The sequence below is a fragment of the Mesoplodon bidens genome (genome assembly GCF_964165515.1).
Source record: "Mesoplodon bidens genome assembly, chromosome: 5".
NCBI classification, from domain to species: domain Eukaryota; kingdom Metazoa; phylum Chordata; class Mammalia; order Artiodactyla; family Ziphiidae; genus Mesoplodon; species Mesoplodon bidens.
Window position 1 is genome coordinate 115,907,573 of NC_138161.1, and position 11,254 is coordinate 115,918,826.

Genomic DNA, 11,254 nt, shown 5'->3' on the forward strand with positions numbered 1-11,254 from the left:
CCACCCCGAACCCAGCCCTAGCACAGCAGAACGGCCACTGCGATTGGATTAGGTCGTCAGGATTTCCCTTTGATCCTGGGAGTAGGGTAAAGTCAGTCTCAACTGTCACATGGGGGAGGATTGACACCCATCCCCCCTCCCAAATCAGTGCTTGACTAGCAAGGAAACCGGGGAAAAGCTGTTGGTGAGACAAGCAGCAGCTCCTGCTACATGCTGTTCACACCATAATCGGAATTTTCTTTGCAAATAAACATATTTGTTACCAAAGTAGCTAGCTATATATTTCAAAGAAATGTGCTCTATAACAGTCACCACGCATACCTGTTATTACGCACACGGTACAGTCTCCTGCAAGAGGCTCAAATCCCATGCTAAATTGTAAAATTCCAGTCAGCTGATTGGTAATTTATAGTGTTACTGTATTCAGTAAAAAGTTAAAGCTCCTTTTAGAAAATTCCTCCATTAGCTCTTCTCCTCCAGGTAAGCAGCCAGATTTATTTGTCTGCTGCTTCTTTATATGCCTTACCAGCATCCTGAGCACATCCTTGATTTAATGAACTGACTTGTACGGCCATCCCCCTTCCTGCCGCTCATCTTCCTGATCGCCATTTGGCTGTTATTTTACATCCCATTCAATGCCTTTCCAGGTTCTTCAGACTGTGGGACCAGTTTTCCTCTGGGAAAAGGAAAGCAGATGGCTGGGAATCCATTTGGAGGCCCAAGGAAAGAATGCAAATGTCAAGGATACTAACTGCTGATTTTCTTACCAGGGCTGTTTACAGTAAATTCTTTCTATAAGAAAGCCCTGAAGACGAGCCTTTCTGGGGGGGGGGGGCGGGGGGGGCGGGAATCAGGAAAGTTATGTATGTGCAGGTGCCAGGGAGCGGCTTCTGTTCTAGAAGGGCCTCAGCGTTTCCTCCCACAGGCCTCCTTGAGTATGCAAGCTGCATATGTATTTATAACTCTGCAGTAAAAAAGTGAACTTTATTAGCAGAGATAACTGTCATAATTCAAACAATTGCACTCTGTATAGCAACCAGAGACTATAGGCAGCAGGGTAATATATGTTCTGCCAAATCATGTGCAAGTACAGGCAAATTAGGAGTCACCAACTGGGCACAAACAAGGAAGAGGAAGGACAAGACTTGACTGCCCCTGTGGGGGACCCTAGGGGCCTGCAGAATGTGTCCAAATGCTTCTTCCAGGGAGCTGGTTTTTCCTTGAGGTCAGTGACTTCATCATGCATTTTTGCATCCACGCATCCTAGTAGCAGCCCTCAGTAAATGTTTGTTGAGTGAATGAGTGAATAAAGTGTTGACCCTAGGACGTGCAGTGGCTCCTGAATTGTTCTCTGTATGTGTGTGTACTCCTCCCCGTCCTATTCAAACATTTATTCTAAATCAGCGGAGCCACAGCTGTGCACTTGAAGAGGCCCACTCGCAAACACTGTGGCCAAGTGAGGCTCTCAATCTAGGGTGCACGTTAACATCACTTGGGGATGTTTGGAAACCCCAGTGCTCACGCCTTAACCTCAGACCAGCTGAAATCCGAATCTCCAGAGCCGAGGCCTAGGGATCGGAACCCTGCCACTTAAAACCACAGCTCCAAGCGGGCATGAAGGCCGCTCTGGCTTAGGGACTGGAGGACCCAGGAGACATCCCTCAGTCCAAAACTTTTCGAAGTTTAGATCAGCTTCCAATATTTTATCCTTTGAGCTTTCAGTCAAATATCCCTGAGAGTTCCTTTAATGTGAAATTTTTGCAATGCCACCTTTATTGGGGCCCAAGGTGCAGATAGAAAGGAAGTACTTCTGATAGGACTTAGGAATTTGTACTCCTCTGGACTCTGGGCAGGGGAGGGCGTGTCACATGTCTCGGGAACATACAGCACCAGAAGCAACAAAATGAAGCCATGCTGTGGAGCCATTGCATCTCCATCCTGCCCAGGCTAGTGACCCCTCTCCAGCCTCCTGGCCACTGGCACATGTCCACCTGGAGCTCTCTGCCCACTGCCTGGCAGCTGCAGTCCACGGCCTTCCCCCAGGTCTCTCCAGCGACCTCCTAGTCCTCTTGGGGAAGGTTGGGGGAAGGTGGGTCACAGTTGTTTTGTTTTGTAGACATCTTTGGGGTGGGGGACGGCTGAGCGGTGTCTCGGGAAACTCTAAGTCGCTACAAGCTGCAGCAAGTGTGTGTCAGTGGGAGGTAAGAAGATCAAACAGGGCTGAAAACTGTGCCAGGAACCTGCCTGGTAGATAATCAAAACTGGCCTATAAATAACTAATGGAACAACGAACATGCTGTTGAAGTTATTTTCCAAAGCAGCGTAGAGGCAAAACAAGTGCTTCCCTTGAGCAAATCCTCAAGCTGTTCCAGGAGGCCAAGGAAAAACACAGAACACCTATCTGGTGGTGGTGCCTTTGCATAAACAATTTCTCCAGATAACTGAAAGACACCCTCACTGATGACAAGAAACCCCACCTCTTAATTGTGTAAGGGAACTTTTTCTCAAACGGGTTGTATTCTCCCCAGAGGAGGTGAACAGAGTGCATAGTCATTTATTGGCTTTTGGGGGTCCAGAAAGCAGAACCTAGATTTCTCTTGAATCACTCTTCTCTTACAGCCTCCGGCCGGGCCCCAGGAGTGGAGCATGGGACCCAGGCTGAAGGCCATCAGAGTGGCTTGCTTCCCCTGGGTACGGGCCAGGGACTCTAGTGCACAGGCTTTGTGACAACTATTCCCCTTGCTTTGAGCCCTTTCTGGCTGCCATATGCTCAGATATGTTTTGAATAGATACAATCACAGCAAGTCTGGCCTCTGTATAAGTAGAGAGTACTAAAATGAATGCATTATTATTTCTTCTAGTGTTCTTAAAATTTACTTTGTTTTTTTGAACATCTTCAAAAAGACTCATAAAACTTCCTGTTCCATGACTTGAGAGTACACTATGGAGAAACAGCTCAGGAAAGTAATCTAAAATAATCCATACCCAATTTCAGTCTCATTTCTGAAACTATTTTGTGCACAGTCCTATTCTGCCTTGGGACCCTAGCCATGGCAATACTGATGTATTGAGTGGCACAATTAAAGTAAAATAAAACATTATACCATTTATCCCACAATCAGCTTTTATGAGACTTGCATCATCATAGACCTTTAAGAAAAAAAACTGTGTGTTGTGGAAAATTTTGTACAAAACCCTCTGTACCTGACTCAGTTGTGAAACTCCCCCAGGCCTAATAGTTTAGAATTGTGGGTGAAATTAAGCCCACTTATGGATTAAGTTCCTATACTTGGTTCATTGCTGAGCTAGTGAAGGGAGGTGGGATGCTGTCAGAAGCCACCATATCAAGATGTGACAAGGAGAGAGGAAGCAGCAAATCACTCCCAGCTGCAGAGCCATGCAGGGTGGAGAAGACAGCCTTGTAAGCCTCACCAGGCCCTCTTCTGAGGGCCCCACTGTTATTACCCAGAATGACAAATGCGGTTCACAATTACAATTTTGTGTCATTAAGAAAAGTCTACAGTTATGGCCACATGGCTTTTTTTCCCCAAGGCAGGGAAGTGCGTAATGCATTGCAGAAAGCTTTACATCAAAGAATGGTTAGGTCTGGACATTTAAAATGGCAAATTTGAATTATCTGGGAAAGTCACTTATGCAGATTCCCCAATTCCAGTGAATAGGATAGAAAATTAAAAAGAGAAGAGACCAAGCTTTTAGTTCCAGTTGTGTTATTAACTAGCTATGTGGTCTGGGAGCTCAGTTTTCATACCTTTAAACTGGAAAGGCCTAGATTTACACTGTTTAGTATGGTGCTACATACAACTACTTACATTTAAATTAATTAAAAATAAATAAGATTTAAAAATTCAGTTCTCCAGACACATTTCAAGTGCTCAGTAGCTTACAAGATGTGACTGGCTGTCATATGGGAGAGTGCAGATTGGAACACTTCCATTATCACCCAAAGTCCTATTGGGCTACCCTGATCTAGATCCCGAGCATAAAATATGTTTCATCTCTGTGCCACTGCCTATTGATGGATAATGGTAATGGAAAACGTCCCAGGCTGTCTGCTCAGCCTGTGAGCCATCCCTGCCCTCTCTGAGAACTGCTCCCTGGTCCACAGGAATGGGCACTGCATAGCTACTTTAAGAGCTGTCACTTCCTTTTAGACAATGGCTGATTGGGCCAGCAGTGGTCACCTGACCCAAGCACACTCACTCAGACTCTCTTCCTTGGGAATTTGATGCTGAGATTCAGATATAGTCTCTAAACATGGGTGCTTTGAGTGGCCACATGATCTCAAGAAGATTGGAGATGCAGTGAAGGCCTAACTGCAGACAGAAACAGTGAGACAAGCAGGCAGAAACATGCAGAGATAAGGGACAGAATCCTGATGGCTTTCCAGTTCCTGATTGCTGAGGCCTAGCTGCATTCTTGCACTTGAATTTTGGGAGACACCTTTGTATGTTTGTATGATATTTCTCCCTATTTGGCTCAAGGTGGCTCAAATTGGTTTCTATTACTTGTAACTGAAGAATCTACTATCTAAATCAAGAATAGTTTCTAAAACTGTCACTGTTTGCAAATGACATGATACTATACATAGAAAATCCTAAAGATGCTATCAGGAAACTACTAGGGCTAATCAATGAATTTGGTAAAGTTGCAGGATACAAAATTAATACACAGAAATCTGTTGCATTCCTATACACTAGCAATGAAAGATCAGAAAGAGAAATTAAGGAAACAATCCCATTTACCATGGCAACAAAAAGACTAAAATACCTAGGAATAAACCTACCTAAGGAGGCAAAAGACCTGTACTCAGAAAACTATAAGATACTCATAAAAGAAATCAAAGACAACACAAACAGATGGAAAGACATACCATGTTCTTGGATCAAAAGAATCAATATTATGAAAATGACTATACTACCCAAAGCAATCTACAGATTCAATGCAATCCCTATCAAATTACCAATGGCATTTTTCACAGAATTAGAACAAAAAATTTTACAATTTGTGTGGAAACACAAAAGAACCCGAATAGCCAAATCAATCTTGAGAAAGAAAAACGGAGCTGGAGGAATCAGGCTCTCTGACTTCAGACTATGCTACAAAGCTATAGTAATCAAGACAGTATGGTCCTGGCATGAAAACAAAAATATAGATCAATGGAACAGGATGGAAAGCCCAGAGATAAACCCACACACCTGTGGTCACCTAATCTATGACAAAGGAGGCAAGAATATATCAATACAATGGAGAAAAGACAATGTCTTCAATAAGCAGTGCTGGGAAAACTGGACAGGTACATGTAAAAGAATGAAATTAGCACACTCCCTAATACCATACACAAAAATAAACTCAAAATGGATTAAAGACCTAAATGTAAGGCCGGACCCTATAAAACTCTTAGAGGAAAATATAGGCAGAACACTCTTTGACATAAATCACAGCAAGATCTTTTTTGATCCACCTCCTAGAGTAATGAAAATAAAAACAAAAATTAAAAAATGGGATCTGGGCTTCCCTGGTGGCGCAGTGGTTGAGAGTCCGCCTGCCGATGCAGGGGACACAGGTTCGTGCCCCGGTCCGGGAGGATCCCACATGCCGCGGAGCGGCTAGGCCCGTGAGCCATGGCCGCTGAGCCTGCGTGTCCGGAGCCTGTGCTCCGCAACGGGAGAGGCCACAACAGTGAGAGGCCCGCGTACCACAAAAAAAAAAAGAAAAAAAATAAAAAATAAAAAATAAAAAATAAAAAATGGGATCTAATTAAACTTAAAAGCTTTTGCACAACAAAGGAAACCATAAACAAAGCAAAATGACAACCCTCCGAATCAGAGAAAATATTTGCAAATGAAGAAACTGACAAAGGATTAATCTCCAAAATATACAAAATATACATGCAGGTCAATATCAAAAAACAAATAACCCAATCAAAAAATGGGGGGAAGATCTAAATAGACTTTTCTCCAAAGAAGACATACAGATAACCAACAAACACATGAAAAGATGCTCCTCATTGCTAATTATTAGAGAAATGCAAATCAAAACCACAATGAGGTATCACCTCACCCCAGTCAGAATAGCCATCATTAAAAAGTCTACAAATAACAAATGCTGGAGAGGGCGTGGAGAAAAGGGAACCCTCCTATACTGTTGGTGGAAATGTAAATTTGTGCAGCCATTATGGAAAACGGTATGGAGCTTTAAGGAAGCTAAAAACTAAAAATAGAGTTGCCATATGATCCAGCAATCCCACTCCTGGGCATATATTTTGAGAAAATTATAATCCGAAAAGATACATGCAGCCCAGTGTGCCAATAGCAGCACTATTTACAGTAGCCAAGACATGGAAGCAACCTAAATGTCCATCAACAGATGAATGGATAAAGAAGATATGTGTATATATACACTGTGGAATACTAATCAGCCATAAAAAAATGAAGTAATGCCATTTGCAGGAACATGAATGGACCTAGAGATTATCATACTAAGTGAAGTAAGTTCGACAGAGAAAGACAAATAGCATATGATATCACTTACATGTGGAATCTAAAATATGACACAAATCTTCCCTGGAGGAGTGTATCTGGACCAGCAATCTTATGTTCTCTCCCCAGTTTATTTTACGATTTCCAGACTGTCCTCTGGAGAGTTTCCTCTCAGGTCACCATAAATTCACGAGAACCAGCCAGTAAGGGTTCCATTCTCTCTACCCAGCTACAAATGAAGCAGTTCTTTTATTTGTGTTATATATTGGGCTTCCCAAGAACACTGTCTTAGGTCAGGTTCCCCGGAAGCAGAGCTGAAGCAGTTTTAGGTACACACAGTTTATTGAGGGATGCCCTGGAAAGGAGTCTGTAAGGGAGTAAAGGAAGCAGGATGTGATCTCAGGTAAATTCTAGCCTTGGTCTGATCCATGGTCACTCTAGATTGTAAGTTGCACTACAGAGTTGTTCCACCTTGAGACTAGGGGACCAGGATTTGTGCCCCTGTATCCATCAGTCATTGGCTGCTTGGGGTGACACATCTAAAAATTTTCTGGGTGGGACAGCTCATCCAAAGAAGGATGTGTCCAGAGAAGGTCACAGGCAGACGCATTTAGCCATAGGACTTGCAGCAGCTGGGAAGTACTGCCTAGTGAGGGAGATTGGACAGGACACCATCAGCCTCCGATGACCTAAGTGGAGAAGACAAGGCCAGGACCAGAATACTTAATTACCATCTGGCATTTTGGCCTCAAGCATCAGTGTGGAATCACAGTGAGTAGGGCTGGACCCTGAGGAGCCACAGGGGCTCCCGTTCAGAGGGGCTTGGGGTCTAGAATCCTAATAGGTCAGGCATTCTCACTGGTCCTTTCTTCCTGGGTCGACATTAAGTCTCAGCCTTCTGCATCACAATTTTGGATGGCTAAGAAAAGTGAGAAAAAGGAAAAACAAAGAGACCAAATCTCCAAATGGAGATATAAACCCTAATACTGTGGCTTAGTATGAAGCAAACCCTTGTTCTTCATGCACTGTCTTAAGGCAGATTTAGTTGAGTGCTTACACCGGGCCCAGCACCCTGTGAGGATGTGAAAGCAAATTCCAAGGAGCAGTTCCAAGGCCATTTGAGCAATGGCGTCTTGACTAAAGTAAATGCTGCTGTAGGCTATTTGGTGTCCACAAGAAGGGACAGGCCAAGAGAGGTGGGGCTTAGGAAGAGTCTAGGTCAGCGGGGAGTGCTGAGAAGTATAGCAACAGCCTCCAGCGAGCCTGCCAGGGACTCCAAGGAAAGAGCTGAGGTCAGCCAAGTGGCAGTATCTGAGGAAGCCAGTTAAGGTCAGTGTTCAGAAGCCCAGGCCAGGGAGCTGGGCTCAGGCAGAGGGAGCTGGCATAGAGGCATGGCAGGGCCAGGTGCTGGGTGAAGGAAGATGAGAATAACTTACTTAGCACCTACTACTTGCCAAGAACTTTGAATACATTTAATCCTCACAATAACCTTGCAGGATAACTATGAGATTCAGAAAGATGAAAACAGTGCTTCTCAAGCTTTAATGAGCATATGAATCACCTGGGATTGTGTTAAAATGCAGATTCTCATTCAGTGGATCTGGGGTGGGCCCAAGATTGGTAATGCTACACTGCTGGTCCACAGACGGTCCTCTGAGTTTCAAGAGGTTAAAACCCTCACCACAAAGTCAATGTCTTTATTATTATGAAGGAAAGGTACAGAATGAATGGCAAGAAAAAAAAACAGTCTGGTTTGAGAGTCTACTCTTCCAGACAGAGTCATGGCCATGGACTCTGGACCGTGGCTGTCTGCTGTCCTGGGTGTGGGCAGGAATGGGTAGGTGTGGGCATGGAGGTGTGCTGCCCTGAAGAGGGGAGTGGCCCACTCTGGATGCTTGGGAGATGGGGGGGGTGGCTCTGACAGTTCTCTGGGGTGACTTACTCATTTCGAAGCATCTGACCCAGTGTACTTTAGTCACTGCTCATCGTTGGTTTAATGATCAGTTAATTTGGATAAGATATTATGGTAGAAATTACTTTTCAGCAGCGACTTTCAAATTGTCAGCCTCAGAATGAAGCGGAATCCACTTCTCAGAAGTTCTCTTGATCTTTCTTTAAAAAATGGTTTGTTCTTTATCTAAGACCTTCTCATGGGACTTATTATTAAATTTTCTCCTCTATCTCATTATAAATATTGGTACGTAAGCTTATTGAAACATTTATCAGGGCCCCCTGCTAGTTTTTAAATTGTGATAGTTATTATTATGTATGTTTTAAAAGACCTTGCATTCATAATATGCTCTACAGTTTCTAGAACGCTTTCATTGACATTTTCTTCCTTTTGATCTTCACACAGGAGATCACTGACCCAGGAGGTCAGTGTTATTTTCTCAGTATATAGAGAAGGAAATGGAGGTACAGAAAGGTGAAGTAAACCGTTAAGGTCCTGTGGCTACATAAGGGTGGAGATATTAACATTTTTTGAGTATTTGCCGGTGTCAGCCACTGTGCTAAGCTTTACGTGTAGTAGGTCACTTAGTTCTTGCCCCAACTCCATTATTATCCCCATTTTGCAGATGAGAATGCTGAGGCCTAGAAGGATTACCTATTTATTCAAGGTTACATGGCTAGCAAGAGGAAGAGCCAGGGTCAGAACTGAGGCATTGGTGCATGTAACTTCTACACTAGAAAGGGCCTGTTGCAATGTCTGTGGCCATAGCAGAAGAAAAAGCACTTGTGAGGATTTCTCTAGCCCTGTCCTAGCATAAATGGCATCCTGGCCAGCCACAGGGAAGACCTCTGGAGGCTTGGAAATGTCACTGTCATATAGGAGGAGGGGTTCCGCCAGACTACCAAAACAGGTAGATGGTAAGTAAAGCCTCTTAAAATCATGTGTGGGACCCAGACAGCACCACCTCTGGAGGGTATCTGACACTTACACTTCGGTGCAGGGCCAGCTCTAAACCAACCCACCCCGGTCTGCTCCTCACTAGGTCTTCTGACTTCCCCTTGCTCAGCCCACGTGCATCACTTTGGCACCCGAATCAGAGTTCCAGCATGAAACTAAGTTCACCCAGAAGGTACAATGAAAAGACTTTAATAAACGAATCGCTTATAGAGGGGTGATCCGGGTCAAGGGAGCAAACGGGGGCTTGAGGCACCAAGGGACCAGCAGCAGCGGGAAGCTGTCACCACCCTTTCCGTCTTGGAAGGAATAGAGAGGGGAAGAGATGTTCTGTTTTCTCTCTCCTCCCACCTTCCAGTTTCCTGCCAGTGCCTCTCATTGCTGGGTCTGCTCAGAAGCCAGCTGGCCAGGGAGCATGGCTGATGCAGTCCCCTGGGATCAGCCTCCTTGAGCACAGAGCAGGGCAGAGAAAGGTGGAGAGTGCGTGCAGGAGGGCAGAGTCAGGCACTGAAGAGCCAGTGCAGCATCACTAGGCAGTCTCTTCTCTCCCCCCCTCCTCCACCTTCCACTCCACGTGCTGGGCAGCAATCTCCAATTCTGCATCATTCACCCAAAGAGCTCTTTTCCAAAGAGGCTTCCCTGCTACAAGGAATATGGAAGACTGGCCAGCAGGTGGGTCCTGTGTGTTTAAGAGTCAACCATCTGGATGTGTGAACTGGGTTTCTGGAATTTGTGTTGCTCTGGTGTGGAACTGGGTGTGAAGCATGCTGGCTGATGGGGGATGAGAAGTTACAGGCTGAACAAGGCAGTGGAAGCCAGATGTTACGTCATGGCACCAGGGCCCCCTGAGGAACAGTGGTCTGTGGGGTCCACACCTTGGGCACCTGAATGTCAAAGGACGCCCTAAGCATGTGAAACCTTGGACATTGTGAGAACAGACTCTGGAGCCAGATTGCTTGGATTCAAATCTAGACACCATCACTCACTGGCTGGGTGACCTTGGGCAAGTTATTCCTCTTCTCTGCCCTCATTTTTCTCATCTAAAAAATGCGGATAATAACAGTACCTACCTGAGTGGGTTTTTGCGAGAATTAACAGAGTTAATCCACAAAGTGGATTTTAGAATCCCATATACAGTAATCACCATCTAAAACCTAAATTTAAAAACCTGCAGGGCTAGTGTCCAATCAAATAAGGATTTTTACCAAAAATTGGTGAAAATGTGTCAAAGTAGAAGGAGGTGTAGGCAGGTAGTGGGAACCCAAACAAATAAAAAGGGAATATACTGAATCAGGTTCAAGGGCAGTGTATCCATCTGCATGTATTTTGCATTTCAGTCTCACCAGGAATCAAACTGCCGTGTTGGGACTTGATATGACTAAGTTGGCGAGTATTTATTGACGACCCTTTCTAGCTCTCCTAGGGAGACTCTCTCGTTATGTAATGTCCCACCCAATTCCCATGTAAAGCTCTTCCCAAAGAGAATTGAATTCACTTGGCATTTGACTAAATATTTGAGAAGATGTTTTAAAAAACCAGTTTAAGAAGATCTCCTAAAATCTTATTTTCTCCATTGTCAAAATTAGGAAACAACATTCCTGCGTGACAAGCTTGTTCTGAAGAACAAAGTGTCTGGCGCATGGTGCTCCTTAAACACAAGCTCTCAGTATCATGTTTCATGATTTTACCTTTGAAAAACTTGACAGGGTTGTACAAGAAAATATACTCTGTATTTTGACTATTTTGAGGAATTGATTTCTGTATTTGGATAATTAAACTATAAGACTTTCAATAAACATGAGATTAATTTATATAAAGTCATATTAGAGATGGAGGTATACAGTTCTAC